Raw genomic sequence first — 25,406 nt, 5'->3', positions numbered from 1 at the left:
TTTTGTTGTTGCCTTGCCCGGGGCGCGAACCCAGGATCTCCGGTGCAGAAGGCGGAGCACGATACCACAAAACCACGGGGCCGCCATGGCCGAAAATAGACTGGTGTTAAATAGCCCTTAGATTACTGAGTTTCCTTTAGCGGCTGTTGCTGTCTAAATCCCCGTAAAGTCGGTTAACTGTATTGAAAGAGATCAACGCTTCTATATGAAATTAAAAAGGCTTATTCGGGCAAATCGTTATCAGCTGACCTTTGCCATCCTACACGGAAAACAATACCCCATTCCCCCTACCAAAGGGGACTAGTAAAACCGAGAAGATCACCTTATGACGTAACTTATACAATTACGACGTGAAGACAACCAACCTGGGTCCGCAAAGTACTGAACGAGGTCAACGCATCCCAGCTAAACGGCTAGGAAGGCATCTACCTGCCGTCCCTTTCTAGCACAGGTGCTCAACCTGCATACTCGAATTATTTCCCGAGTATGAAAATAGTCAAAGAAAGTCTTATAAAACCCTTGACGCCAGAAAACGAAATAAACAAATTGGCGCAATACTGAGGACCCTCAAAAACATGATTTTGCCAAGGCTGCTGCACAAACTGGGTCTCCAAAAATTTTAAGGGATTGCCCTTCCGCATACGCAATGAGAGCACAATTATGCTATGGAATGCAGACCTCTGGTCTAGAAACACAGTGAAGAATCACTCTCACCACCAAGGGCAATTGAAAAGTAAAGCCCTCTCTCGGCAAACGAAGATCATGCTCTGCAAGTCACTTCTCGTGCCTGATTCAGACACAGGTATTCCTATCGGGACCCGCCAGGAAAGCAGTGAAGAAGCAACTAGCGCGCTTTGTTCGATGGACATAACCGTTTAAACGGATTCCGGGTTTTGTGTATAGGGGTTGGTCCTTGCTCTTTATCAACACTTCGCCAGCTATTCTTCTCAGGAATATTGCCATTTTCACTTTGTCATAGTCGGGTGGCGGAACATATGTTTCGTCAACAGAGGTTTAAATATCGCCATCGTCATATCTTTCACTGGAGAATAGCTACCTCCACAACTAAAGCACACACTGTACCTCGGTTACCTTTATCATTCCTGTACTAATATTCCACAGTAGAATCTTCTGTCATTATTACTAACAGGTAGATTCTGGAGCTGCTTGCAATCATGCCGTTCTGCCTTACATTTATCACAGAACGTGCTCAACCGTTCCTGCAGAACGCACTTCATACGCGGCCTCACTTATAAGGATAGACGCCAGAAGGTAGTGTTCAGTTAGTATGCCCATCGTGAGCCTTGAGTCTTGTCTCTTTTAGAGATATGAGCCACTTTGTGAGTCTAACATCATAGAATTTGCACATGACCATAGAAATTGCTTGCTTGATGGATCATAGTTATTCCTGTCTCCTTTTGATATCTCGAGTGCTGCCAACTCATCAAGTGCGCACAACTCATTGGCCTTTCTCTTACCTTCTGTCCCTTTATGATCAGGAACCCAGTATAGATGTATGGTCCGGCATGAGTGAAATCTCTGTTATGCTTATGCGCATTCCAGGACACTTCTTGATGAAGTACTGTTTGAGATTATTGATCGCGTCCTAACTATCAACATATTGTGACGAATATTAGTGGCACTAAGTGATACTAACATCACTAGTCTGATGCTAAGTAAATGGAGCCACAACAACAATAAAGCAGGCAGTCACTTGTATCTACATAAACGAATCAATCATTATGTCTACACATATGTACGTACACGCAGCGGAGAAGAGACGCACAAACACATGCATATATCTTATCTGAGATGCTCCCAAAAGTAGGCAATTGTCTGTGGAAGAGTGACTCACATATACACGCGCATATGAGAAGCTATACACGTGCATCTGTAGTTATAATTTTATAACAGTAACTAAGTCAATTCTGGAAACGGCTAGAAGTATGGAACGAGGCAATCGAAGAGTATAAAAGCGGCAACAGTAGAGGCACGACAATCAGTCTGATTTAAGCAAGCTATCAGTTGCGAAGTTTAAGTGTTAATTGTGAAGTACTTTAATAAAGGCCATTTTGCATTATTGAATAGTGGAGTTATTTACTCAACAGTTTAGTGATTCGAACGTCAGAAGAAGGTTGCAAATAAGAGGAATTTCAGTAAATTCGTTACAATTGGTGTCAGAAGAGGAATTGTTGAATAAATTCCAGAGGACAACAAGGACATGGCAAAGTTAAGTGTACTGAAGATCCAGCAGCTGAAGAAGGAGTTAGAGAGCCGTGGATTGAATACAACCGGCATTAAACTCGAACTTCAGGCACGATTACGAAAGGCAATGTAAGCAGAAGGAATTAACGTGGAAGAGTATGTCTTTCATCTTGATGTCGAAGAGACAACAACAAAAATTTAAGAGAAAAACGAAACATCGCAGACAGTTACGAGCACAGACATGAACATGATTTTGGCTGCAATATCTGCTCAAACATCGACAATGGCATCTCAACTGGAATCACAGGAGACACGTATAACATCCAAGATGGAAACAACTGGAATCACAGGAGACACGTATAACATCCAATATGGAAACACAACTAGAATCCCAGGAGAACCGTATAAGATCCAAGATGGAAGCACAAGAAACGCGTATTTCAGAAATGTCGACACAGATTACATCTAAGATGGAAACACAGTTAGAACAGAATACATATTATTTATACATTTTTATTAATATATTTACACCTCTTTATTGTTGTACTATAAAGGATGTTAAGTCTAATTGTACTAATTTTTATTTAAATAAATGAATGATGAATGAATATATGGCTGAGCAGTTGAAAGCACAAGAATCTCGCCTATCTTCGCAACTGTCAGAACAGGAAGCAAGGGTATCATCAAAACTGGAAGCGAAGGATGCAAAAATCGCTCAATTTCAGGCAGAAGTCGATGATTTGAAGGGTCGTATGGAGCAGTTGCAATTAAATCGTCCAGCTGTTTCAGCAAGCAATCCAAAGGTAAAAACACCATCCTTTGACGGTTCTGTTCCTTTCAAGGTCTTTAAGCTACAGTTTGAGAAGACCGCAGCAGTGAACAACTGGAATGCTGAAGATAAAGTTGCAGCTCTATTCGTAGCATTGAAGGGGCCAGCAGCCGAAATCCTACAGACGATTCCCGAAGGAGAACGGAACAACTATGAAGCGTTTATGGCCGCTGTCGAGAGGCGTTACCGAAGCGAACACAGGAAACAGATATATCAAATAGAATTGCAAAACCGTTACCAAAAAGCGAATGAGACTTTACAGGAGTTTGCGTCGGATGTCGAAAGACTGGCCCATCTAGCAAATGCGGACGCACTCGTGGAATACACAGAGAGGGTAAAAATTCAGAGCTTCATAAATGGCATACGAGATGTGGAAACGAAACGATCTACATATGCGAATCCAAAGCCAACATTCGCAGAAACGGGATCACATGCTCTGATTCAGGAAACAGCGTCGGTTCTGTGTAAGCCAGTTTTCAAAGCACGCCCTGTGGAAGTAGAAAGGCCAGAGTTGGTAGACGCAATTTTAGCAGCTTTAAAAGGAGCGCAGCAGAAGAATAATGGTGCAATCAAATGGTTCAAGTGCGGTAACCCAGGTTACACTGCTCGTCATTGCAGCACCGGTCCTGGTAGTTCCAACTTGGGTGGCCGTAAACGCAAAGCTGGAAGAGATAAGCAAGAGTGAGTCAGACGTAAAGATCGAAAACTTGCCACAGCTATTGAATGTCCTGTGATATCTGTGTCACAAATTGGAAGGAAATCAAGCAGTCTTACCGTGAGAGGGAATGTCGATGGCAAAGAACTTGTACTGACTGTAGATACGGGCGCATCTCATTCCTTGATTCGGTCTGATTTGGTCAACAGGAGAGTAAAGCCATTACCTGGAGCAAGGTTGCGTACGGTCACTGGCGAGTATAACCAAGTCCTGGGAGAAGTGATCTGTGAAGTCTTAATTGGGAAGGTCATAGTTCCACACAAATTCGTTGTAGCGGAGATTATTGATGAAGTCATATTGGGACTTCTTAGTTAACCATGACATCAGGATCGACATGCAGAGAAGGGCGTTATAAGAACCAGGATATACCACTTAACTTCAGTTTGGAGAAAGGGTTCAGTAGTAATCGAGTACTGGTGGAGAAGACTCGACAAAGACCACGAAAGTCAAAGGCAAAGGTTGATGGGGACAAATAAAGCCAAATCAAAAGTACCTGCAAGAGAAATACTGGCATTGACAAAATCAAATGGATGCACAAACACGAAGGAACGAATTTCCCAGAAAGAATGCGAGGCTAGTTTCAAGCCGGGCGCACTACTTTTGTGAAACGTGGGAACGATACTGATTATGCGAAGCCAATCCGTCAAGCGCAAGCTCTACGAAGTAGTTCATTGGCCAAACATCAGAGTTTGAGGGAACGGCCCAGGGTAATGAATAGTAAGATGAAACACAGGTACGAAAAGAAAAATAATTCGGAAGGTTTCCGGGAGGGAGATTTGGTACTGCTATACCACCCTCACCGGCGGGAAGGTGTTCCATCCGAATTTTGGTGCAGTTGGGAAGGCCCGTACAGAGTTGTGAAGAGGATCAGTGATATCATCTACCGCATACAAACAATGGGAACCCACGAAACAGAAGGGTGATTCATTTGGAGAGGCTAGCAGCGGCGACCATCTCGGGAACGATTTGTTATGACCCACATGCGACCTTCTTGGCCACACCGCCCTCCCACCGCTTAGATCCGTGAGGAGTTCGGGGTCGCCAGAGCCTCGGATGTTAATGAAACAGGCTTCGCCACGGATAGGTGAGGTTGACAATTGGTTTGGAGAAGCTATATATTGCGCTGGCAACCTGAAAAGGTTGCGCTACACAACTTGAATCTGGTATTTTAGTCGCCTCTTACGGCAGGCATACCTACCGCGGGTATATTCTGACCCCCTAACCCGCCGGGGGGGAAGGGGCTTTGGGCTTACCAAGACCACTTCTGTCTTATTGCTAGTCATCTCCAGCTTCCCAGCAAACACAGTTTCTAACGTTAGAGAAATATCGTAATTTTACATTAGAATTCGAATGTAGTTCTCTAATGCAATTCGAATCAAAAACTAGTTTAGAGAACTAGGTTATAATTCGACTGTGAAACGATTCGAATAACACTAGAAATGCGATGTTATGATTATTGTCACAGTTATCGATTATTTGCAAGACATGATCACTCATTCTTAGTGTCAAATGAAAATAGTGGAAATATTAAAAGTTACGAAATAAGTTTTTTTATTTATAATAATAAATACTAGTAAGTGAAAATGAATCAAAAAAGGTTAAAAAAGGAAAGCGAGCAGATTATTGAACGGCTACTTGAATGGCATGAAGAAAACGCTTCCTCATCCGTACCTCAAACCAACGCTGAGCTCAATCTTTAAGTACGTTTTTAATTTATTATAACAGAAAAAGCCTTTGAAATATGTTCATTCTTAATACATAAGATTATAACCAAATAAACGTATTTGATATAATGAAACAAAGAAAATTTCGCTGATTTTAAATAATTGAATTTAATTGCGCATCACTTGAAAATTCTCATTAGAAACTCATTAGAATTTTACGTTAGAATTCGATTAGAATTCTAACCCTTTTCTCGATATCGAGAACGATGCCCCCTTTTTGTCGAGAATGCTATAATTCGCGACAGTTTCGCAAATCGTCCTCTAACCTTCTACCTTAGAGAAATACATTAGAATTCGATTCGTCTTCTAATCGTTTTCTAACTTAAATGTTTGTTGGGCTCATATGCGCCAGCCATTCCTTTATATTTGAAGTACATCCAGTTTCTTGGTCACTGCCACGAAGACAATATTATCTGCGTAGCCGATAATTAGCGTGCTTCGGGAAGTTCGATTTGTAGAACACCGTCATACATCGCATTGCACAGTTTTGGCACCAGATCCCTGAGGAACGTCCCCGGGATGTTGTGCTATCTTTGTTCTTCTTCCGTATCAAAGAAGAGTACTCTGTGGCTAAAATAGCTGCCAGTTATTCTGCACAGGTAGGCAGGTGTGCCAAAGTTTCGTAGCGTTATCATTATCTGCATCCAGTTCGCAGTATTAAAAACATTTCTAATATCCAAAATAATCAGTGCACAGCGCTCTCGAGTGATCTCTCTCTGATTTTGACGTCCGAATGAAGAGCCGTTTCTGGGCCTTATGGGATAATAATATAAAAGGAAAATTGTTCCAGAAAGTGGTATACGTGATTTTTGAAACGTTTGCCAAGCTCAACGGATTTCTTATTATCAAATTAAAATTCTTAACTACAAACGAAACTATTTCAGTGTGCTTATTGGATATGATAAAAGCACATATAATTAATAAATATTTAACACAAAGCAAACAAATAAACTGACACCGGCTTCTGAAATAATGGAGCAGCGGTGCAAACATTAAACGTCCATACACATTAGCATAACAAAAATAAAAACAAAAATTGTAACAAAGTATAAATGTTTTAAACGAATATAATAATGAAAACAAAAAATAATACAAACTGAAGAATAACAACAACATCTGTACTCCATTAACCAAACTCAGCACTTGTTTTATTTGTTCTATTCAGCCGATCGACCGACAGAGTTTTTTGTTTATCGCAATTCGAAAACGAAAACCGAACAAATCTACTTCGAAATGAATAGCTTCATAAGCTTCATACACACCCAACGAGACGCTAGCAGACGGTATACGTGCCTTTTTTGGAGGTCACCCAGTCCAATCAGCGGCTAAAGGCGATGTTGATGAGAAGCAGCGCAGCTCAGCTTATCACTAAAACGAGTATGGAAGTAAGCAAAGCTATCAATTTTTTTTTTTAGCAAAAATAAGCAATTAAATTAACATTTATGTTCTGAGTTAAAGAAAACTAAACGAAAAAGCTATGAAAAAATTGCGACGATTTTAATTTGCTATCAGCATGAAATTAATAACTTTGCAAACCGTTGCGAAGTTTTTTTGAGCTGCCTGAGCTGGAATTTTCTTTGATGATGCGGAAAGAACGTGAACCGGTGTCTCAAAGTTAACAAAAAAAAACCGGGTTTCGACTGGTGGAGCACAACAAAATAAGTTCTGCTGTTTTTTCTTGTAGTGATCAATATGCTCCTCGAACGTTTTGGAGAGTGATATCTATGTTGATCCTTTCTAGCACCATTAAGGTACTAACCCGAGCAACTTGGACGCGATTTGATCTGATCACGTCGAACCTTCTAGACTATGCCACCCTCGCCTTTCGTGAGGAACTTGAGATCGTTAGGGACTTTTCTAATAAATATGGGTATAATACATTTGTTACAAGATTCTGCACCCATAGAAAAGGATGACAATTGGAATACGGAAGCTGTAAATTGTGCGCTGCAAAACCCCTTGAAACCCAATCTGCCGTTTTGTACGTCTGAAGAGCTGAAGGAGCATATTGGTTTGTTATGTATTCATATATTCCCGTCGTAAGAGGCGAATAAAATCCACAAGCCGTAAAGGTAGGTTAGGTTGAACGAATCGGTCCGTGACTGAATGAGTCCATAGTGTATACTGATTGGGTCCATAGTGTTACCAGAATTTTACCAACTGAGAACCCCTTTCAAGAACCAGGACGTATGTTATGAAACAGCTCCGTTCTCTTTTCAAACACTATAAGCTTTCTAGGACCTATAGCACTTGCTGCTAGATATGATAGCTATATCACTCCTTATAGCTGTAGTCTTAGACTGGCGAGCGCAGAGAACGAGTACAAAACGTGCTTGATCGTTTCCTTCTACAACCCGCATTTCCGAGATCTGCTATTACTAACTGGACCTAATTTGAAAGCATGTGACTATAGAAGGCAGTGTCCAGCCATAAAAGCGATAATAAGCATACAGCCCTCTCTTTTAAATGATAAGAGTAACCTTGTTAGTGTAAGGTTGTCAGACCTTTCTTCTTGGTCTATTATGTGCAACTCTCCCCTTCTCTTTACCCGCAGAGTAGAGGGTTAAAAATCACATTGGAATCAGGCGTGCTATCACCATACCTGCAAAGGACTTCCCAAAAATCTCTAAGCATTTGCACAAGTTGCCGCGAGGCTCATCTGCTCAGTAAGTTATACCACAACATTTGAAATTTAGGCTTTGCAAAAGTGAGTGCTAGTACGAATTGCGGACCCAAGAACGTATATTCAGAGCCCAATTTTTCCATGTATCCAGCCGTCTAATTCCCAATAATTCGAGTTACACGGAATCATTGCGTTATATTTTCATTTTCAACGCAGTCTTAAAAGTTGGGGAAAACACCATTGTCCAAAATCTTACTAATTTTCTATTCTAAATCATAAGGTCAGCCCACCTACCAAGTTTCATCGCTTTATCCGTCTTTGGTAATGAATTATCACATTTTTTCGGTTTTTCCAAATTTTCGATATGGAAAGAGTGGGCGTAGTTATAGTGCGATTTCGTTCATTTTAAATAGCGATCTGAGATGAGTGCCCAGGAACTTACATACCAAATTTCATTAAGATACCTGAAAATTTACTTAAGTTATCGTGTTTACGGACAGACGGACGGACGGACATGGCTAAATGAATTTCTTTTTTTCGCCCAAATCATTTTGATATATAGAAGTCTATATCTATCTCGATTAGTTTATCCTGTTACGGGGTACCATTATGCGAACAAAATTGATATACTCTGTGAGCTCTGCTTAGCTGAGTGTAAAAATTTCTAGTTGGACAAAATTGCCTGCAGCCGCTATTCACTGAGTGCATTTACAATGGACATATGTACATAAATGTTTCCGATTGGACTTGTTGGAAATGCCATACATTAACTTTCAACCTAACACTAGCAAAAAGATTTAGTAATGAAGTAATTCAAAGAAATCTCTTGAGAACAATTGACCCAATGAGCCTATTTCTGGAATTTGTTGCCCTCCTTTCAATTAGTTTTACCCCTTGAACATGAGGAAAATTTTAAAAACAATTATCCAATCTAAGAAACTTTCACTGATGTACAATATAATGACGGATTATTTCGATTCCTAAACTAAATCCAACCTTATATTTTAGTGCAGTGTTGCCGAGTTAAAAATCCTTTGTCGCTTAAGAGTCCGGATGGGAAAAATTGTGTACGGAATTTTGTCGTGTTTTGAGGAAAATCTACCTTACCGCGCTGCCCTTAACCCACTCGCCTCTAGCCAAATCCATGGCACGAACAAGAACATTTCAGTGACTTTAGCTTTCCTCTTCTTCAACCCCAACCACTGTCACTGAGCACAATTTACACACATACAGCCTATGAAGTTCAATCAATACTTTTGCATAAACAAAAATTTTTGAATATAAAGATATTGCATGCGCGAACTTCGGTGGAAAGCAGCGGAGCGTAACAAAATTCTGGTAGGTCACTTTCACCACACCAAAAACTTTAACACAATTTTTAACATAATTTAAGCACAGAAATACACTGATTGGAGTTTTAGTGAGTAAAAGTTAAAATTCTGAACATATTAGCTGAATAAAAATTGTACAAATTATTATTAAATAACAAATACAGACAGTGGTAGTTTAACAAATTCTGCTGTGGTAAGTGGGTGAATGTGACCTACTAGAAGTTTTGTGAATCTTGCCTCACACGATTTCTCGTCTATGCAATGTCTCTATATTATACCGTTTCTGTTATTATCTATCCTCTTTGGCGTTACTACCAAAAACGGTATAATATAGAGACATTGCATAGACGAAAAATCGTGTGAGGCAAGCTTCACAAAACTTCTAGTAGGTCACATTCACCACTTACCACAGCAGAATTTGTTAAACTACCACTGTCTGTATTTGTTATTTAATAATTATTTGTACACTTTTTATTCAGCTAATGTGTTCAGAATTTTAACTTTTACTCACTAAAACTCCAATCAGTGTATTTCTGTGCTTAAATTATGTTAAAAATTGTGTTAAAGTTTTTGGTGTGGTGAAAATGACCTACTAGAATTTTGTTACGCTCCGCTGCTTTCCACCGAAGTTCGCGCATGCAATATCTTTATATTCGAAAATTTTTGTTACTACATCGGCTTGATCATTGACCGAGTCGTTAAAGGCTGCATTCATCTATATGTAGCGGCATATCGCACATTTTCATTATATTTAGAGTATCTAGCTCGAGTGCTACGTGCATAGCCACCGCGAGCCACAGAAAATTGGACTGCCTACCATTAATTCACAGATGACAGTTTACCAGACGTATGCTGAATCTCACACGAAGGCGGATACATAATTTATTATATTCAAAATTAATTTAAATATTTTGAGCAGGCATGCTTAACGAACGAAACGATATCATTTCGTTACGATAATCAACGCTAACGAAGTGACTTCGTTCCGTTTATTAGCGATGATTATCGTAACGAAATGATATCGTTTCGTTCGTTAAGCATGCCTGATTTTGAGCAAACTAAAAATAAACTCGAAAATTGGTGTACTAAAACTCTGCCACGTTGGTTCGTTAATCGCTTTCGTAAGCTCGAATGCGTGCAATTGCTGGTCAGGGCCATTGTTCATTTGATGTGTTCTGCGCGTACAGCAGGCGTGCACTCACGTTGGTTTGTGGATGATGTAGGGGTTTGCACACTTACATATATTAGGAGTGACAATCTCGTTCTCGCGTTTCGGTATCAAGAATACGATAAATAGCTTTCTTTAATAGTTTAGCATGGCAGAGGTTACGTTGGACTAGCCAGGCAGTAAAGACCACACATAGACTGAATAATGTGTTCATAGTGCTACCAGAATTCGTTTGACGACCAAACGGAAAACCCTCAATTAGGTACCTGGGCTTATGTCATAGAATAGATCTCTCCTCTTGGAAAATATTAGAAGTTTTCTACGGTCTGGCCTAATTGCTTCCTCGAGTTCTGGCAACTTTGCCGCACTTAGTAGGTGAGCCTGGTACTAGCGATAGCAGGAGTCGACCACAGAATCAAGCGTTTCTTCCTGCATTTCCCACTTCCTTAATCTGCTGTTACTGACGAGGTGTAACTTATTAGCTGAGACGCCAGAAGGTAGTGACCAGTTAGCATGCCTATCGTGAGCCTAAAGTCTTTCCTCTTTAGGGATATGCATAATTTTGTGAGTTTAGTGTCGTAGAATTTGCATACGTGGCGCTTCTATGTGGTTGTCGTTGTAGCGATAAGGACACTCCCCGAAGGCCTTGGGGAGTGTTATCGATGTTGATGGCTCTTCGCCGGATGCAGATCCGGTACGTTCTTGTACCAAGCCCGACCATCTCGGGAACAATTTGTTATGACCACATGTAACCTTCCAGGCCATACCGCGCTCCCACCCCCTAGATCCATGAGGAGTTCGAGGTCGCCAGAGCATCGGTTGTTAATGAAACAGGATTCGCCACTGATAGGTGATTTTGACAATTGGGTTTGGAGAAGCTACATATATTTTGCGCTGGCAACCTGAAAGGGTTGCGCTACACAACCCCTTGAATCTATTTTGTATTTTAGTCGCCTCTTACGACAGGCATACCTACCGCGGGTATATTCTAACCCCCTAACCCGCTGGGGAGCTTCTATGCACGTCTTTTCTGCTTAATAGATCATAAGCAAGAAGATGATTTCACCAAAATGGATTGGGACACCTGCCGTCATTTCATTAAGGGTTGCACCCCCCTTTTCCCACATCATCTGCCTTTTCGTTACCTTCCATCCTTTTATGACCGGGAACCCAATATATTGACGCAATTGCAGGTTAGGTACGCTTCCTCCAACATGACTGCTGCTTTAGTCACGGTTACAAATATCGCCTGAGAGACACCTCAGTGATCTGGCAGCCTATAAAATCTACTTATTTCTAGATCGATACAGTAATCATCAGACCCGACCTCTTTCGCTAATTTGCAACCATCAGTATACACGTGTATTTTGATGCTCTTTCGAAGCGCAGGTATGGGATGGCAGTCCGTTCAAGATTATGATAGATTGAATTAGTATATTCTCAGCTATCATTTAAATCTTTCTTGTTTGCCAGACTTGACTTTCCAATTCTAGAAGCATGATATCCTTGAGAACTTCGAGAACATATCCATTTACCCTTAGTCGGACTTGAAAGCATTCCTGAGCAAAGCCAGCTTTTTCTTACCGCAGAAAATTCCCAAATCGCAGAAATCCCGAAAGTGGTACTATAATACTGATGTACCTCATATCTATCTCAATATGTATATTAGTACGTACTCATTTTCGCTTTTAAATTTTGATTGAGTCAATTATCTATTTCAATGCAGACGCCTCCGTGACCAGCCGTATTGAATACTTTATATGAATTTATATGTATGAATAAACAAGAGGCTTCCCTTTTTCTTCAAAAAACACGATCAAAGAGATTCCTTCCTTCCCTCTAGTGGATTCGGCGATGTTTGGCTATCGCTAATCTACTTTGTTTCCGAGGGTAGATCCTCCTTCTTTCGTCCCAAGTAAAGCATGTCTTCCGAATGGTACCGTGGAAGCAGACGACTGTTGTAATGCTGCCTTAATATTCTGTCTCTATTCTTCGGTAGGTAGTGCAAATAGAAATTCAAGCTCTACTTCATCAACTAGGCCTGTATCGCCATAGGTCCGTTTTGCCTCAATATTCTGCGCTTGGCCTTGAGTTATAAGTGCCAAAAGGAAAGCTGGCGTGCATCTTGCCAACTTTTTCGTCTGCATTCCCAGCAGTTTAGTTAGTCGATTCGATGCCATAGTACACATCCTTTTTGTCAGCTTATTTGGGTGCCGCTATGTCCATCAATCAATCAAACACCTCCATTGGGATAACATCCGTCAACCTAAGACTTTTGTTCTGTTGAGATTTCTCATACTTAAAGCTTTAGGCAGCAAACTGCTTCCCAAACATTTTCCACGGCTTGTAAGAGTTCTATCATCTCCTCAAGTATGCTCTCATCTGCGTAATACCTAGAGCATCTGCGTTTGGTCTATATAATTTTTCTTTGGTACAACACGTCGTTCCTTCTGCTAGGTGGCCGGGAATTTCAGTGGGTGTAACTACGCCGTCGCTTCCCTACTTCGGGTCGTAACTAGGGGAAGGATATTGTCTGAGCTGGCCACCTTACACCCCTATCTCGCTGACTTAATCTAATAAGAGGATCACCATCAAGGAGAAAACTGCTAAGAATTTAGCAAGCCATTCCCCGCTCTCAAAGATTGTTTGACTGAGAATTTTGTTCCCCCACTGCACCAGTCTTACCTTTAATGCAATCAACGGATTAAATCACCCTGTAATCAATGGCAATAATTGTTAGGTCCATGATATGAGATATGAAATACGCACCTCCCTTTGCTTAACAAAGTAAGCGCAGTAAGGCAAGGGAATTTTGTCGTCGAGAAGCCGCGAACATTCAAAATATGTACGCTTCCGCTATCCCTGGAGGAACAAAACAAAAACGCGAGGTTGATCATGAGAACCATGCTTACGATAAATAGTTAAACGACGCTTGATAAAAGAATTAGGGGCATATTATGTGTAACGCAACGAGTCGTATTTTCTCGTGTGACCCAGATTTCGTATTGTAAAGAATTCTGAGAATTTCTGATATTTATTCACCTTCTGTTAAAGTTCGAATCGCTAAACTGTTGAATAAAAGACTTCAATTTCAGTATTGCAAACTGGGCTTTATTTAGATTACCTTGGGAGTAGTACAATTATACTTCACAATTATACTGCACTTCGCAACTAATAGCGTGTTTAAATCAAACTGATTCGTCATTCCCCAGCTTGCGCTGCTTTTATACTCTCTGTTGCCTCGTCAGCATATTTCTCCAAAGGTCTAGACGTTTCACCTTCTAGAATATCCCGCTTGGTTACCAGCGATATACATGTATATTTGTAGTTTATGCGTTTCTCATAGTCATATGCTTTTGTATGTGTGAGTAACTACTTCGGATGATGACTACATGTGTGTGTGTGATATATATCTTCGTCGCCTTCTATGTACGTGTGTAAATGATGATTTATGTGTTCATGTGCACAAGTTTGGCTCGCTTTAATGTTTTTGTTGTTGCGTGATTATTTACTAACAGCCTAGTGATGTCAACATTTGCCACAGTATGATGTAAGAGCATTCATTTGCCTCAGTGAGTGAATGTAAGTAAACCTGATTACCTTTGTGAAATTTTTAGTATTATGTGAATGCGTGATGCATTTGCATGCCAGTGACTGCGCTGCAAAGTGTCACAGCGTCATACATAGTCGGGCCCTTAATTTTAAAAATCGATTCTAGCAAATAAATGCCAAAAAGCTGTCTGTCCAATGATTTGATGTAAAATCAATTAACAAATCTTTGCTAGTTTTCATAGCCTAGCGATGCCACAATGAATGCATGGAATGTCCTTTTCTACCCAACGAGCGAAATACGGGGTAGTCTAGAGTGCATTAATGTATCTCGAAGAAGCGCTCCATATATGACTTACAATAGTGAAAGCTCAAATGTAACGATTCGAACTGCTTAGAAGCCATGTTGTGTTATTTTTCAGGAAGCTTCCAAATATATCGAAATCATTTTCCCACAGAGTCTGTAAGCGCACAGTTTTCACACACATTAAGAGAGACCCCTACTCCTCCGTATACATTCATTTGACACGTAAACTCCTTAAGGGTGTAAATTCGAAAGATACACAACCATGCCATCGTACACGTAGTCATATTTGAGTAACTTGCGTGCTCCGCTTGATGGTTGGGTTCGGTATTATAGTACAAATGTCTGTATTTACATTCCTAAGCCTATAAATAAATTTTTTTTCATATTAAGAAACTAAAAATTTGTGCAAACAATGCTATCAATAAAACTATTTGTTTCGTGTTATCGCATTTTATATTTTCGAGGTAGACTGTCAAAACCTCGACGTCTATTTGATAAGATCTTGTAACCGATTAGTGCGTTAAAACGCGATATCCAGCGACACCTATTGCCACAGTAAAATCGTATTTTGGTAAAATGTCGCCCCTTTAAAGGCCCTGGAAAACTTTGTAACCATATTTTCCCTTAATCATAAATAAATGTATATTGGGATCGGTTATTGATGACTTAATCTAAAAAATGTCATAACTTCATAAAATAGAAAATACGAAAAATACAATCCCCAAAATGTGAATAAATTCGCCAATGCAAAAATGTATAGATTATGGATATGGAGGAAAACCAAAAACGAATGGGTTGGTTATGGTATCGTTTGGACTAAGGCGTTATTCAATGGCTTCAATAACCAAATAGATTGACTTCCATAGAATTCGCTGGATCAGCTGTTTTACACAGAGTTTGCCAGTGCTTTAAAGTAGTTATTCAGCAATTTCGTTTTCATCTCATGATCTATTCATACACGAGGGAACTATAAAGTGGTGATCAAAGTTTGGTCTCACAACTTACTTCATTTACATGCGCCACACTTTCATAGCATACAATAAAAAATATTTATTTACTCACATTTATAACAATTCATTTTTCCATCATCCACAACTAGTCTCTGAAAGCGAAATTATTTATACAAATGAGAGAAAAGCGGTATTGTTCTCTGAAAGCTTTTGCGAGTATCACAAAGTTGCGGAAAACTTAGGTACGCAAAGCAATGCTAATTTGGTCACTTATACTATAAGTGACTTCGATCGTCTTGTAATAAATACCCCTAGTTATTACTATGTAGATTCCAAAACTGTATCATATATCATTGGTCAGCTGCGTACAAGAAAGGCAGCTGGAATTGATGACATCAAAAATGTGATGGCAAAGTACTTTTCTAAAAGTACAATCGATTATTTAACCTTTTTAATTAATTCGTGCCTTAAAATACAATACTTTCCTGACACTTGGAAAGTCGCAAACGTTATTCCTATTCACAAAGCAGATAACCAGAAAATCTTGTTACTAGCTTTCGACCAATCAGCCTATTAAGTAGCCTCAGCAAGATACTAGAACAGGTCTTGAAATGTAAAATTTGGGAGGTTCTATCTTCCAACGATATCATACCAGACGAACAGTTTGGTTTTCGACAATTTCATAGTACTACTCATCAAATTAAAAGACTATGGAAGCATATAAAACTAAACTTTAATGCAAAAAAATCCACTGCCCTCGTATCCTTAGATATTGAGAAGGCCTTTGATACTATGTGGCATAATGGTTTAATTTATAAGTTAATTAACTACGGTTTTCCGCTGCATTTGATCGCAACTATTAGAAGATTTTTAACTAATAGATATTTTTGTGTACAAGTTGGCAATGAGTTTAGTGACCTTAAACTAATTCCTGCTGGGGTTCCTCAAGGATCAGTTATTGGCCCCATCCTCTATATTATCTACTGCTCAGATATACCAACATTACCTGGTTGTAACTACGCATTGTATGCAGATGACATTGCTATTTTTAATTCCCACGAGTTTGGTGAAAAGTCTGTGGAAATACTACAGTATTCTCTAAACATTATCATCGACTATTTGTGTAAATGGAGAGTTAAAGTCAACGTTAACAAAGCTCAAGCCCTCTTTTTCACAAGAAAAAGAAGTTCTTGTTACTATCCCAATTCTAAACCAAATATATGCAATACTGAGGTGCAGTGGTCGACCAATATCAATTATCTTGGAATTGTACTTGACCCAAAATTACTTTTTAGAGAGCACACCCAATATATTCAAACTAAATTTAGTATAGCTCTAAAACTTCTGTATCCGTTAATAAACCGAACATCTAAGCTCAGTAACGAAAATAAGGCCACAATTGCTAAAGTTATTTTTCAATCTATAATTTTATATGGGTGCCCAGTTTGGGGTAAATGTGCCAAAACGCACATTGAAAAAATACAAGTTAAACAAAATAAGTTGTTGAAAATGATGTTTGATTTGCCGTGGCATTTTTCAACTACAAAGTTGCATACACAAAACAAAATCAGTCTCGTTTCGGACCGTATAGAAAAAATAACTGAAAAATTTGAACGCCTCTGTGATATATCTACAAATCCACTAATTTACAATCTAAATAACTCGTAGTTTATCATATAATTGAACTGCGTACTATATTTTTGAATAGTATTTATAGCTAGTATTAACTTAAATGCAAAAGATACTTACCAAGGTTTGTTTTTCTAAGCTAAATCCTAAGTCTTCTAAGCTAGATTTTTTTCCTTATATCAACTTTAATTTTTAGCAATCGATATATTTTAAACTCACTTATAATACTATAGTTGTAAGGTTTATTTAAGAAGCCATATCATCTAAAACCGTGTATTTAAAAAGTTTAAATAAATTGAATTGAATTGAATTGAAATTTTTACATCATACAAGAGAAAAATATAATCATTTCGACTGCTGAGCGGAATATCATTATATCTCAACTGCTGTTTCGAAATTCGGCGCTCAGTCGAATTTATAATAGTCAATTTATAATAACACACTTCAGTTACATCCACCTTGTTATAAATTCTCGAACTCTTGCATTTGTTACATTTGTATATAAAGCCGGAAAATCTGGGATGTTACAAAGACTTTGTTGTACCGCATAAAGTCGTCCATTCAGAACGCCTGCTGCTCCAGAATCTCCATGACTCGTATCTGCTCCAGTACGTCCAGCAAACATTATTGTTTCTGCAAAATATTCCGTTATTGGTTTATTCTCATATCTATATTGTTGCGCGTCTGCTATTTGTACGATCTTAGTTTTGATACGAGGAGAACGAGTTCTACTGTTCATAGCTAACGAACCCCGTCCACTAACTTGCATCCATGAGCCCAGTTCTAATGGAACATCGCAAAGTAGTATTATTTGTACTGCAGGATTCAGACCAAAGCGTGTATCCTCTTTAACAATACATACATTTTGTTTGTGGATTATATTTACGATCCACATTGCACTTTTGCCCTCTTCCTGTGTTTCTTGCACTTATATCGGCTACACCAGCTAGAACGAAGAGATTCCGTTGATATACACCTCTTACGCAGTGCGCAACTGTAAGCACCGTTTTAATATTGACTAAGGCACCAGTACAATAATAGCCGTTAATTTTATGTATTATCGCTACAGAATGTGCGCTCTAAACGTATATCTTGGCCACCTATAATGCGAAATTGGGCATTAGTATGTGTCCAAACGCAGCTAAGCAGGACAAACAGCAGCGCGAAGTGATTTTGTAAATTTATTTTAGATTAAAACTTGTTCTACCACTTTTTAAGTATAAAGCACATCGAGATAAATTTTGCAGGCGCGATTTATACCTAATTGAGTCGTGTAAAAAAATAAGATTCCAGGAATTTGACATAACAGAAATACATCTAAATTTAAGTTAAAGTTCTTCAAGGTTAATCTTTTTATACTCAGCGTGCTTTGCACACAGAGCGTATGAACTTTGGTAACATAACGGTTGATCGTAACGGCATAAACGAATCGAAATAAATATAGACTTCCATATATCAAAATGCTGAGGATGAAAATATATGGTGTTTCATTTTCCAAGTGGAATTATAACAAGCAAAGGGAAAAAAATAAATTTTTTAAAATGGGCGTGGCACCGCCCCTATTATGACCAAGCAATTTTCTATGTTTCAGGAGATATGACTCAACGAAAAATAAACGGATCGTAATAACATTGGGTAGACATATTTTCCTTATAGCAGGAAGTATTTCAATGGAAAATGGACGGGATCGGTTAAAGATCACGCCCACTTTTATGTAAAAGATGTTTAAAAGTGTCGTAGACTAGAATAATAAGCTATATATTAGCGAAAAATAGTTTTGTATCAATGATATTTCACTCACCAAGTTTTAATGAAAAAGGAAATTAGGAGACATTTTTTTGCTAATAGGCAGTGCCACGCCCCTATTCCGATCAAACATTATAAAACATTTCTAGAGCCTCAGAAAAAAAAATAATTTATCTAAAATGAATTGTACAATTCAAACTAACGCTGTGTATATAATATTCGGTTACACCCAAACTTAGACTCCCTTCACTTGTTTTTTTATTTTTATTTTAATTAGCTGAACAAACAGCTTTAGCTCTATCAAAATAAGAAATTAAAAGTGTTTATAAATATTCTAGCGAATTTTCAAACGGAAATTTCCTTGCAATTGTTTGTTTATATGTATATGGGCGAATCCCAAATAAAGTCCATCACGAAACCAAAATCAAAAGTGGTCGGAATTTATTTCTATCACTTGGGATTAAAGGTCAAATATGTGTATGACGTGGAAATCAAATAGTTTATTCTTTCCCCTCATTCTGGACAGAGAAAGATGTTTTCAAAGAAACGCTTCATCGTTTTGCGAATTGGGACGCTTTACTAACAAAATATAACGTCCTTTATATTGTTGCGATGTTAAACCCAGATGTAAATGTTTGATTTTAATAAGATTTTGGAAAACGGAGGTTTTGTTTTATAAATTGTTTCCGCCCTTATCCTTATTATTTTCCTAGTAAGCAAACGTGGAGTTGAAATTAAAAAAGCTTTCAGATGTTAAATAAATCTATATGAGTTAATCGGGTATTGCCCGTATTGCTTCAAATGTATGAAGAGATTTACAAGGTATAATCGAAACAGCTGTTGCCTTGTCCGTCCTGATGTCACGTTGTTTAAATTTTTACAAAATTATTAAATAAGTTAAATAAATCTGTTTACTAGGATTTTTCCAGAAAGTTCGGGTAACATATTTTATTGGTGTCTAAAATTTGTCAAGTCCATCACCTCTCTTCCATTAGATGATCCATATATTGGCCAATAATTTTATTTCTGTTTAGCCAACGAACAAAACTTCTATGTTCTCAAAAAGTGGACAATTTGCGCTTTTTGCATTTATATATATTATATATATTTGTCGCCTACAAATGGTTAAATGGGAATATCTTATCCAAATTTCAATGAATTTATTATATTTGCGAGTTTTCTTCTATAGTACTAACATTTGTTTATCGTTAGATGCACAATAACGTACTCTATTGAATGACCTAAAAATGTATGGAAGAATAAACAGAGGGAAAGTTTCATACCAGTATACGTCTGCGCTTATGAAAAGGGGATTTTGACCCTTTAGCCCGGACTTGAGGTATGCAGAATTTGTTTACTCTACTAGACCTAAACCTTCATGTCTCGAAAATAATATATTTTCAATGTCATATAATGTTATTCATTGAGAAAGAATTGTCGCTTCCGTAACCGTACTTGACCTTATACTCAGCGTTTTAAAAATATATTTCAGATTTCTTCAGATTTCGAAAATCTACGGGAAATGCGTCTTTATTTCGCCGTCTGTCTCTAATTTAAGGAATATAAAATTTCCCCCTAGCTTCGTTAACTTTTGCATACTTTCAAAAGCATTGAAAAATTACTTCCTTTTCTTGTCGCGTATGAGCCTTATTATATATGTTCATATATATGTACTTCCATTTTTCAGGTACCCACAATTTTTGCTTCATATATTGTAATATTCGCTGAGTCCGCTGCTCATGTTCTCTTTTATGCATGTTGAAATGAGGGCGAATGTCGCGTCCGTTACCAAGGACTTGCCCATATGTACTATTTGCAAGGTTTAATTGTGTTATTAGGTTGACGTGTACATTGAATATATTTTTAATAAAAAGTACAAAAGGTACACTTAAGTACACGTAATTAGTTTTATCTGTTTCCAAGCTGCTAATATTCCATCCTACACTGCTACAAAACCAGAGTTGGGAGCAATGCATTAAATTTTGAGCAGCAACATTTCCAACTTAAGTGGGCTGACATAATCTAGCCTTACGTATTAATGAGACGTTAATTTGTTATGGATTTAAACGTCTGTTCATCGTTCACAATTCGTAAAACTAGCCAATACCCGCGGCCAGTCCACACGAAGAAAATACAACATAAAACTATTACGATATACCAATATATGCAGATGGCTAGCAATAAGGCAGAAGGGGTTTTGGTGAGCTCAAAGCGGACTGCGGATGAGTTAGTCCTAACCATAGGAGATAATCAAATAAATTCCAAGTCTTTCTGAAATATCTAGGAGTAAACATTGACTCAAAACTAACTTTTCAGGAGCACTTCAGGGGAGAAAGTTTCTAGAGTTAGTGGAGCCCTATCGCGAACAATGCCCAATATCGGCGACCCAAGCGAAGCTATCAGCTATTATCCAACGTAACCAGCTCTATAAGATTAAAACCAGTATGGTACGGATCTAAAATCGAAAACACGGCGAACTTAATTACCACTTCACACATATATTGAGCGGCAGGGCGGCTTCAAGGAATATCTACATAAGCATGGAATAGAGGAGTATCCTTTGTGTCGACACTGTCCCCCCGAATTGGAAAGCGCAGAACATGTAATGTTTCACTGCCCTCATTTTCACGGCGAAAGACTCTCTGTACACAGAGTTTTTGTTGGAGAGGAGCCTTCCATTACGAATTTATTTCCCCGAATGTGCGGACAAATAGAGTGTTGGACTGCTGTAAGCAATATGGCCTTTATAGTTATGACGAAATTGATGAATGCTGAAAGGGAGCGCAGAGAAATGCGCATACGAAGTAGTGGCGAGTAGTATTTGGAAGGATTATGTATTGAGGACTTAGATTGTATCAAATTGTCAGGAAAGAGTCCTTCTAATAATGCGTCACTAAATGAACTTAATAGAATGAGAAAGAATAGGCAATTAAGGGTGGGTGCGAGTTCGCCTAAATTTTAGGTACCTAAGCTAATATTCCACTGGAACTTTCCAGCACTGCAATAATTAAGGAAAAAGCTGTCAAAACTCTTCGAGTTGATTTGAAAACCTAAATTGTTTATTTCTGCTAAGAAAATAATAACAATACGGCAAATTTGGTATTTTTGATGCGTTTTCACGCTTAAAAAGAACAGAGGTCAATTAGGGTTCACGGTAAGTACCTATCCTAAGATAGCAGTTCAAGAAAATGCAGTGGCTCCGTTTTATAAGGCTTTTTTTCGGACATAGTGGAGCACGTGCCCAATGACCTTTTCCACAATCTCGAATTCAATACTGTGATATTGGTACGCCTCCAATAACTTCTTTAGGCCAATTAGTGCACTTGGCTGCCAAATATGTTCAGATTGCGGTCCATATTTGAGAAGGATCCAATTCTTGTGTCGCCAACATCAGCTTGAACAAAATTGAGCTCGCCATCACGTACAATCGATCGGACCTTAATCGCATCAGGAATCATCGCTTTATGATCTATGATTTACTTAAATTGAATGGACAAGAGCCATTTATTTGCATATAAAATATTGAAAAATCAATATTTTTGTTTTTGAATGTTTTGACATTTGAATTTAGGTTGAAAAATATGCTCATAAAAATTCTAAATTTTTATTTAGCACTGCCTTACCGACATTTTCCAGTGATTTAGGTGTTTTCTCTATTTAGGTAGAAATTTAGACCAACTCGCACACAGCCTAAATAAAGCCTAAAACTTGCAAAAAAAAAAAAATAATAAAACGAAAAATTTTATGTCAAACGGTTTTATTGAAAACAATACTTACATTAAGTAATAATAATACTGAAAGTTAGAAAATAATAAGGTAGGTCCAAGGTACTAGTCATCACACTCCTCATTCCACAAAACAATTGAAGAGATGTTTGGTGTCATGTGGGGACACATTGCAAGCAGGACATACATTTTGAATGTCGGGGTTAATTCTGGATTGGTAAGAGTTTAACCTGTTACAGTACCCAGATCGAAGTTGAGCTAGAGTGACGCACGTTTCCCTAGGGAGAGTACGTTCCTCTTTTGCGAGTTCTGGGTATTTTTCTTTAAGAAGGATTCGCCGGGTAATTCCTGACATAGAGGTCCGACGCCTGATTGTGGATATCACCGAGACCTGCTGGTGCTTTTTTGCTTCATACGGCTGTGTTCTCACGTGCTGTATTTACTCATAATGCTTACGGAGATGACCCCTTAAACCCCTGTGAGGTGTAGCCTCATCAATCAGACGTATGTTGGGATGGCCAGGTATTCAACAGAAACTGTTTGTTCAGCGTTTCATTTCTCTCCCTAATGGGGAGTACTTTCATCTCATTGTGTAGGTGGTGTTCTGGGGACATAAAAAGATAGCCCGTAGCGGTTCTGAGGGCAGTATTTTAGCAGGCCTGTATTTTCTTCCAGTGAGTAACCTTTAGGCTTGGCGACCATATCGGGGACGCGTAGCATGCAATCGGCCGGTCGATTGCTTTGTAAGTGGTAATGAGCATTTCGTTGTCTTTACCCCAAGTGCTGCTGGCAAGCGATTTGAGGTTTTATTACGGCTCTGGATTTTAGGAACAATTGCGGTTGCATGCTTTCCAAAATATAGATGCTGACCGAACGTCACATCCAAGATTTTTGGATGTAGGATAGACGCTAGCGTAATGCCAGCAACGTGGATGTTCAACATGGTCGACATTTGGCGCGTCCATGTTGTAAATAAGGTCGCCGAAGATTTGTTCGGTGACAATGTCAGGTTTAGCGAGGCGAAGAAGCTGGAGAAATCGGGGAGATAGCTGTTTATTTTATTGCAAATCTCACCGATGTGTGGGCCTGGGCCTGTGGCCATTATTGTGGAGTCATCGGCGTAGGAAACGATAGTGACTTCTTCTGGTGGTGAAGGTAGCTTCGATGCGTAGAAGTTAAACAGAAGCGGGAATACGACACCACCCTGTGGCACCCCTTGTTTAATTCTTCTTGGTTTAGATGTTATGTTCCTGAATTGCACCGATGATTGCCGACCAGACAGATAATTTGCGGTCCACCTTTTAATACTTGGGGAAGGGGGCCGTTCCAGGTCTTGCAGTAACGTGCCGTGGTTGACTGTATCAAAAGCTTTACATAGGTCCAACGCAACGGATACTGTCCTATGGTGGGTGTATTGATTTAATCCGCAGTTTATTGGTGTGTTAATGGCGTTTAGTGCGAAAGCAGCGAAAGCTACTCCTACATTATTGTATCTGGAAGAAGCCATCCATATATGACTTAAAAAAGTGAAAGCTCAAATGCAACGATTCAAACTGATTAGAAGCTACGTTGTGTAATTTTTCAGAAACCTTCCAAATATATAGAAATCATTCTCCCACAGAGTCTGTAAGCGCACAGTTTTCACACACATTAAGAGAGACCCCTACTCCTCCGTATACATTCATTTGACTCCCTTTGCGTAAACTCCTTAAGGGTCTGAATTCGAAAGATACACAACTATGCAATCGTACACGTAGTCATATTTGAGCAACTTGCGTGCTCTGCTCGATGGTTGGGTTCGGTATTATAGTACAAATGTCTGTGTTTACATTTCTAAGTCTATAAAACATTTTTTTTCATATTAAGAAACCAAAAATGTGTGCTAACAATCATAGCGGAATGATACAAGGTGACAGCATGGTGACATAGCTACAAACATAAATAAAAATTCCATGTACTTTGATTTTGTAAATTCGATTGACAAATGTCAAAACCGTACTGCGCCGTATGTTGATGTATCAAATCAAATAAAAAAAGTTTATAATCAGCTGTTCCATGCTGCCACCTTGTATCGTTGCGCCATGCTAACAATGCTATCAATAAAATTATTTGGAAAACTATGTAGTTATGTACGAATGTGTACGTTTCGTGTTATCGCATTTTATATTTTCGAGGTAGACTGTCAAAACCTCGACGTCTATTTGATAAGATCTTGTAACCGATTAATGCTGCGAAATTGATAAGTCTTGTAAGAAAAACTAATCGGTCACATGCCTGCCTACGTTGAAAAATATTTAAGATTTGAGAAACCAGATGAAAACGTAATGAAGGTGGGTGGACTACAATTTTTAATGTCTTCTCTTAATGGAACGCAGCTTTTATTCCACACGAGGGTCGAGCACCTCATCTTTGAAATAGACATCAAGTTGAAACGTACATCAAAAGAAGAATAGGGAAGGACTGCATTGCCTACTAGTCATACAAAAGAATTATCATAAGATCACAGCTTGTGATGTAGATTTACACAGGTGCCATAGCGTACGGGGCTTTAGTGTGATTGACAAGCAGAACAGAATAGGGGCCGTGTGTAGTTGTAACTTAGGTTTTACTACATGAAAGCACTGGTCAATAAAGCTTGACTAGCCAACACTGAACCTTCTCCTACATGTAACGGAAATCGGTTCAGATATTTTTTTTAGAGAGCATCGGTGGTGGAACCAAAAGCAGTCTGGCCATAGTGGTATCCGTAGTCATTAAATGCCACAACACATTATCTAGGCAAAGAACTGGAGAAAGACATTTCTGAATAGAGTTATGTTAGGTTAGGTTGAACAGGCCGCACCGTAAGGACCTAACATAGACTGAATGGGTCCATAGGTTAGGATAAATTAGATTAGATTAGATT

Source organism: Eurosta solidaginis, chromosome 4 (assembly GCF_040869045.1).
Source record: "Eurosta solidaginis isolate ZX-2024a chromosome 4, ASM4086904v1, whole genome shotgun sequence".
NCBI lineage: Eukaryota > Metazoa > Arthropoda > Insecta > Diptera > Tephritidae > Eurosta > Eurosta solidaginis.
This window is presented reverse-complemented; position numbering follows the sequence as displayed.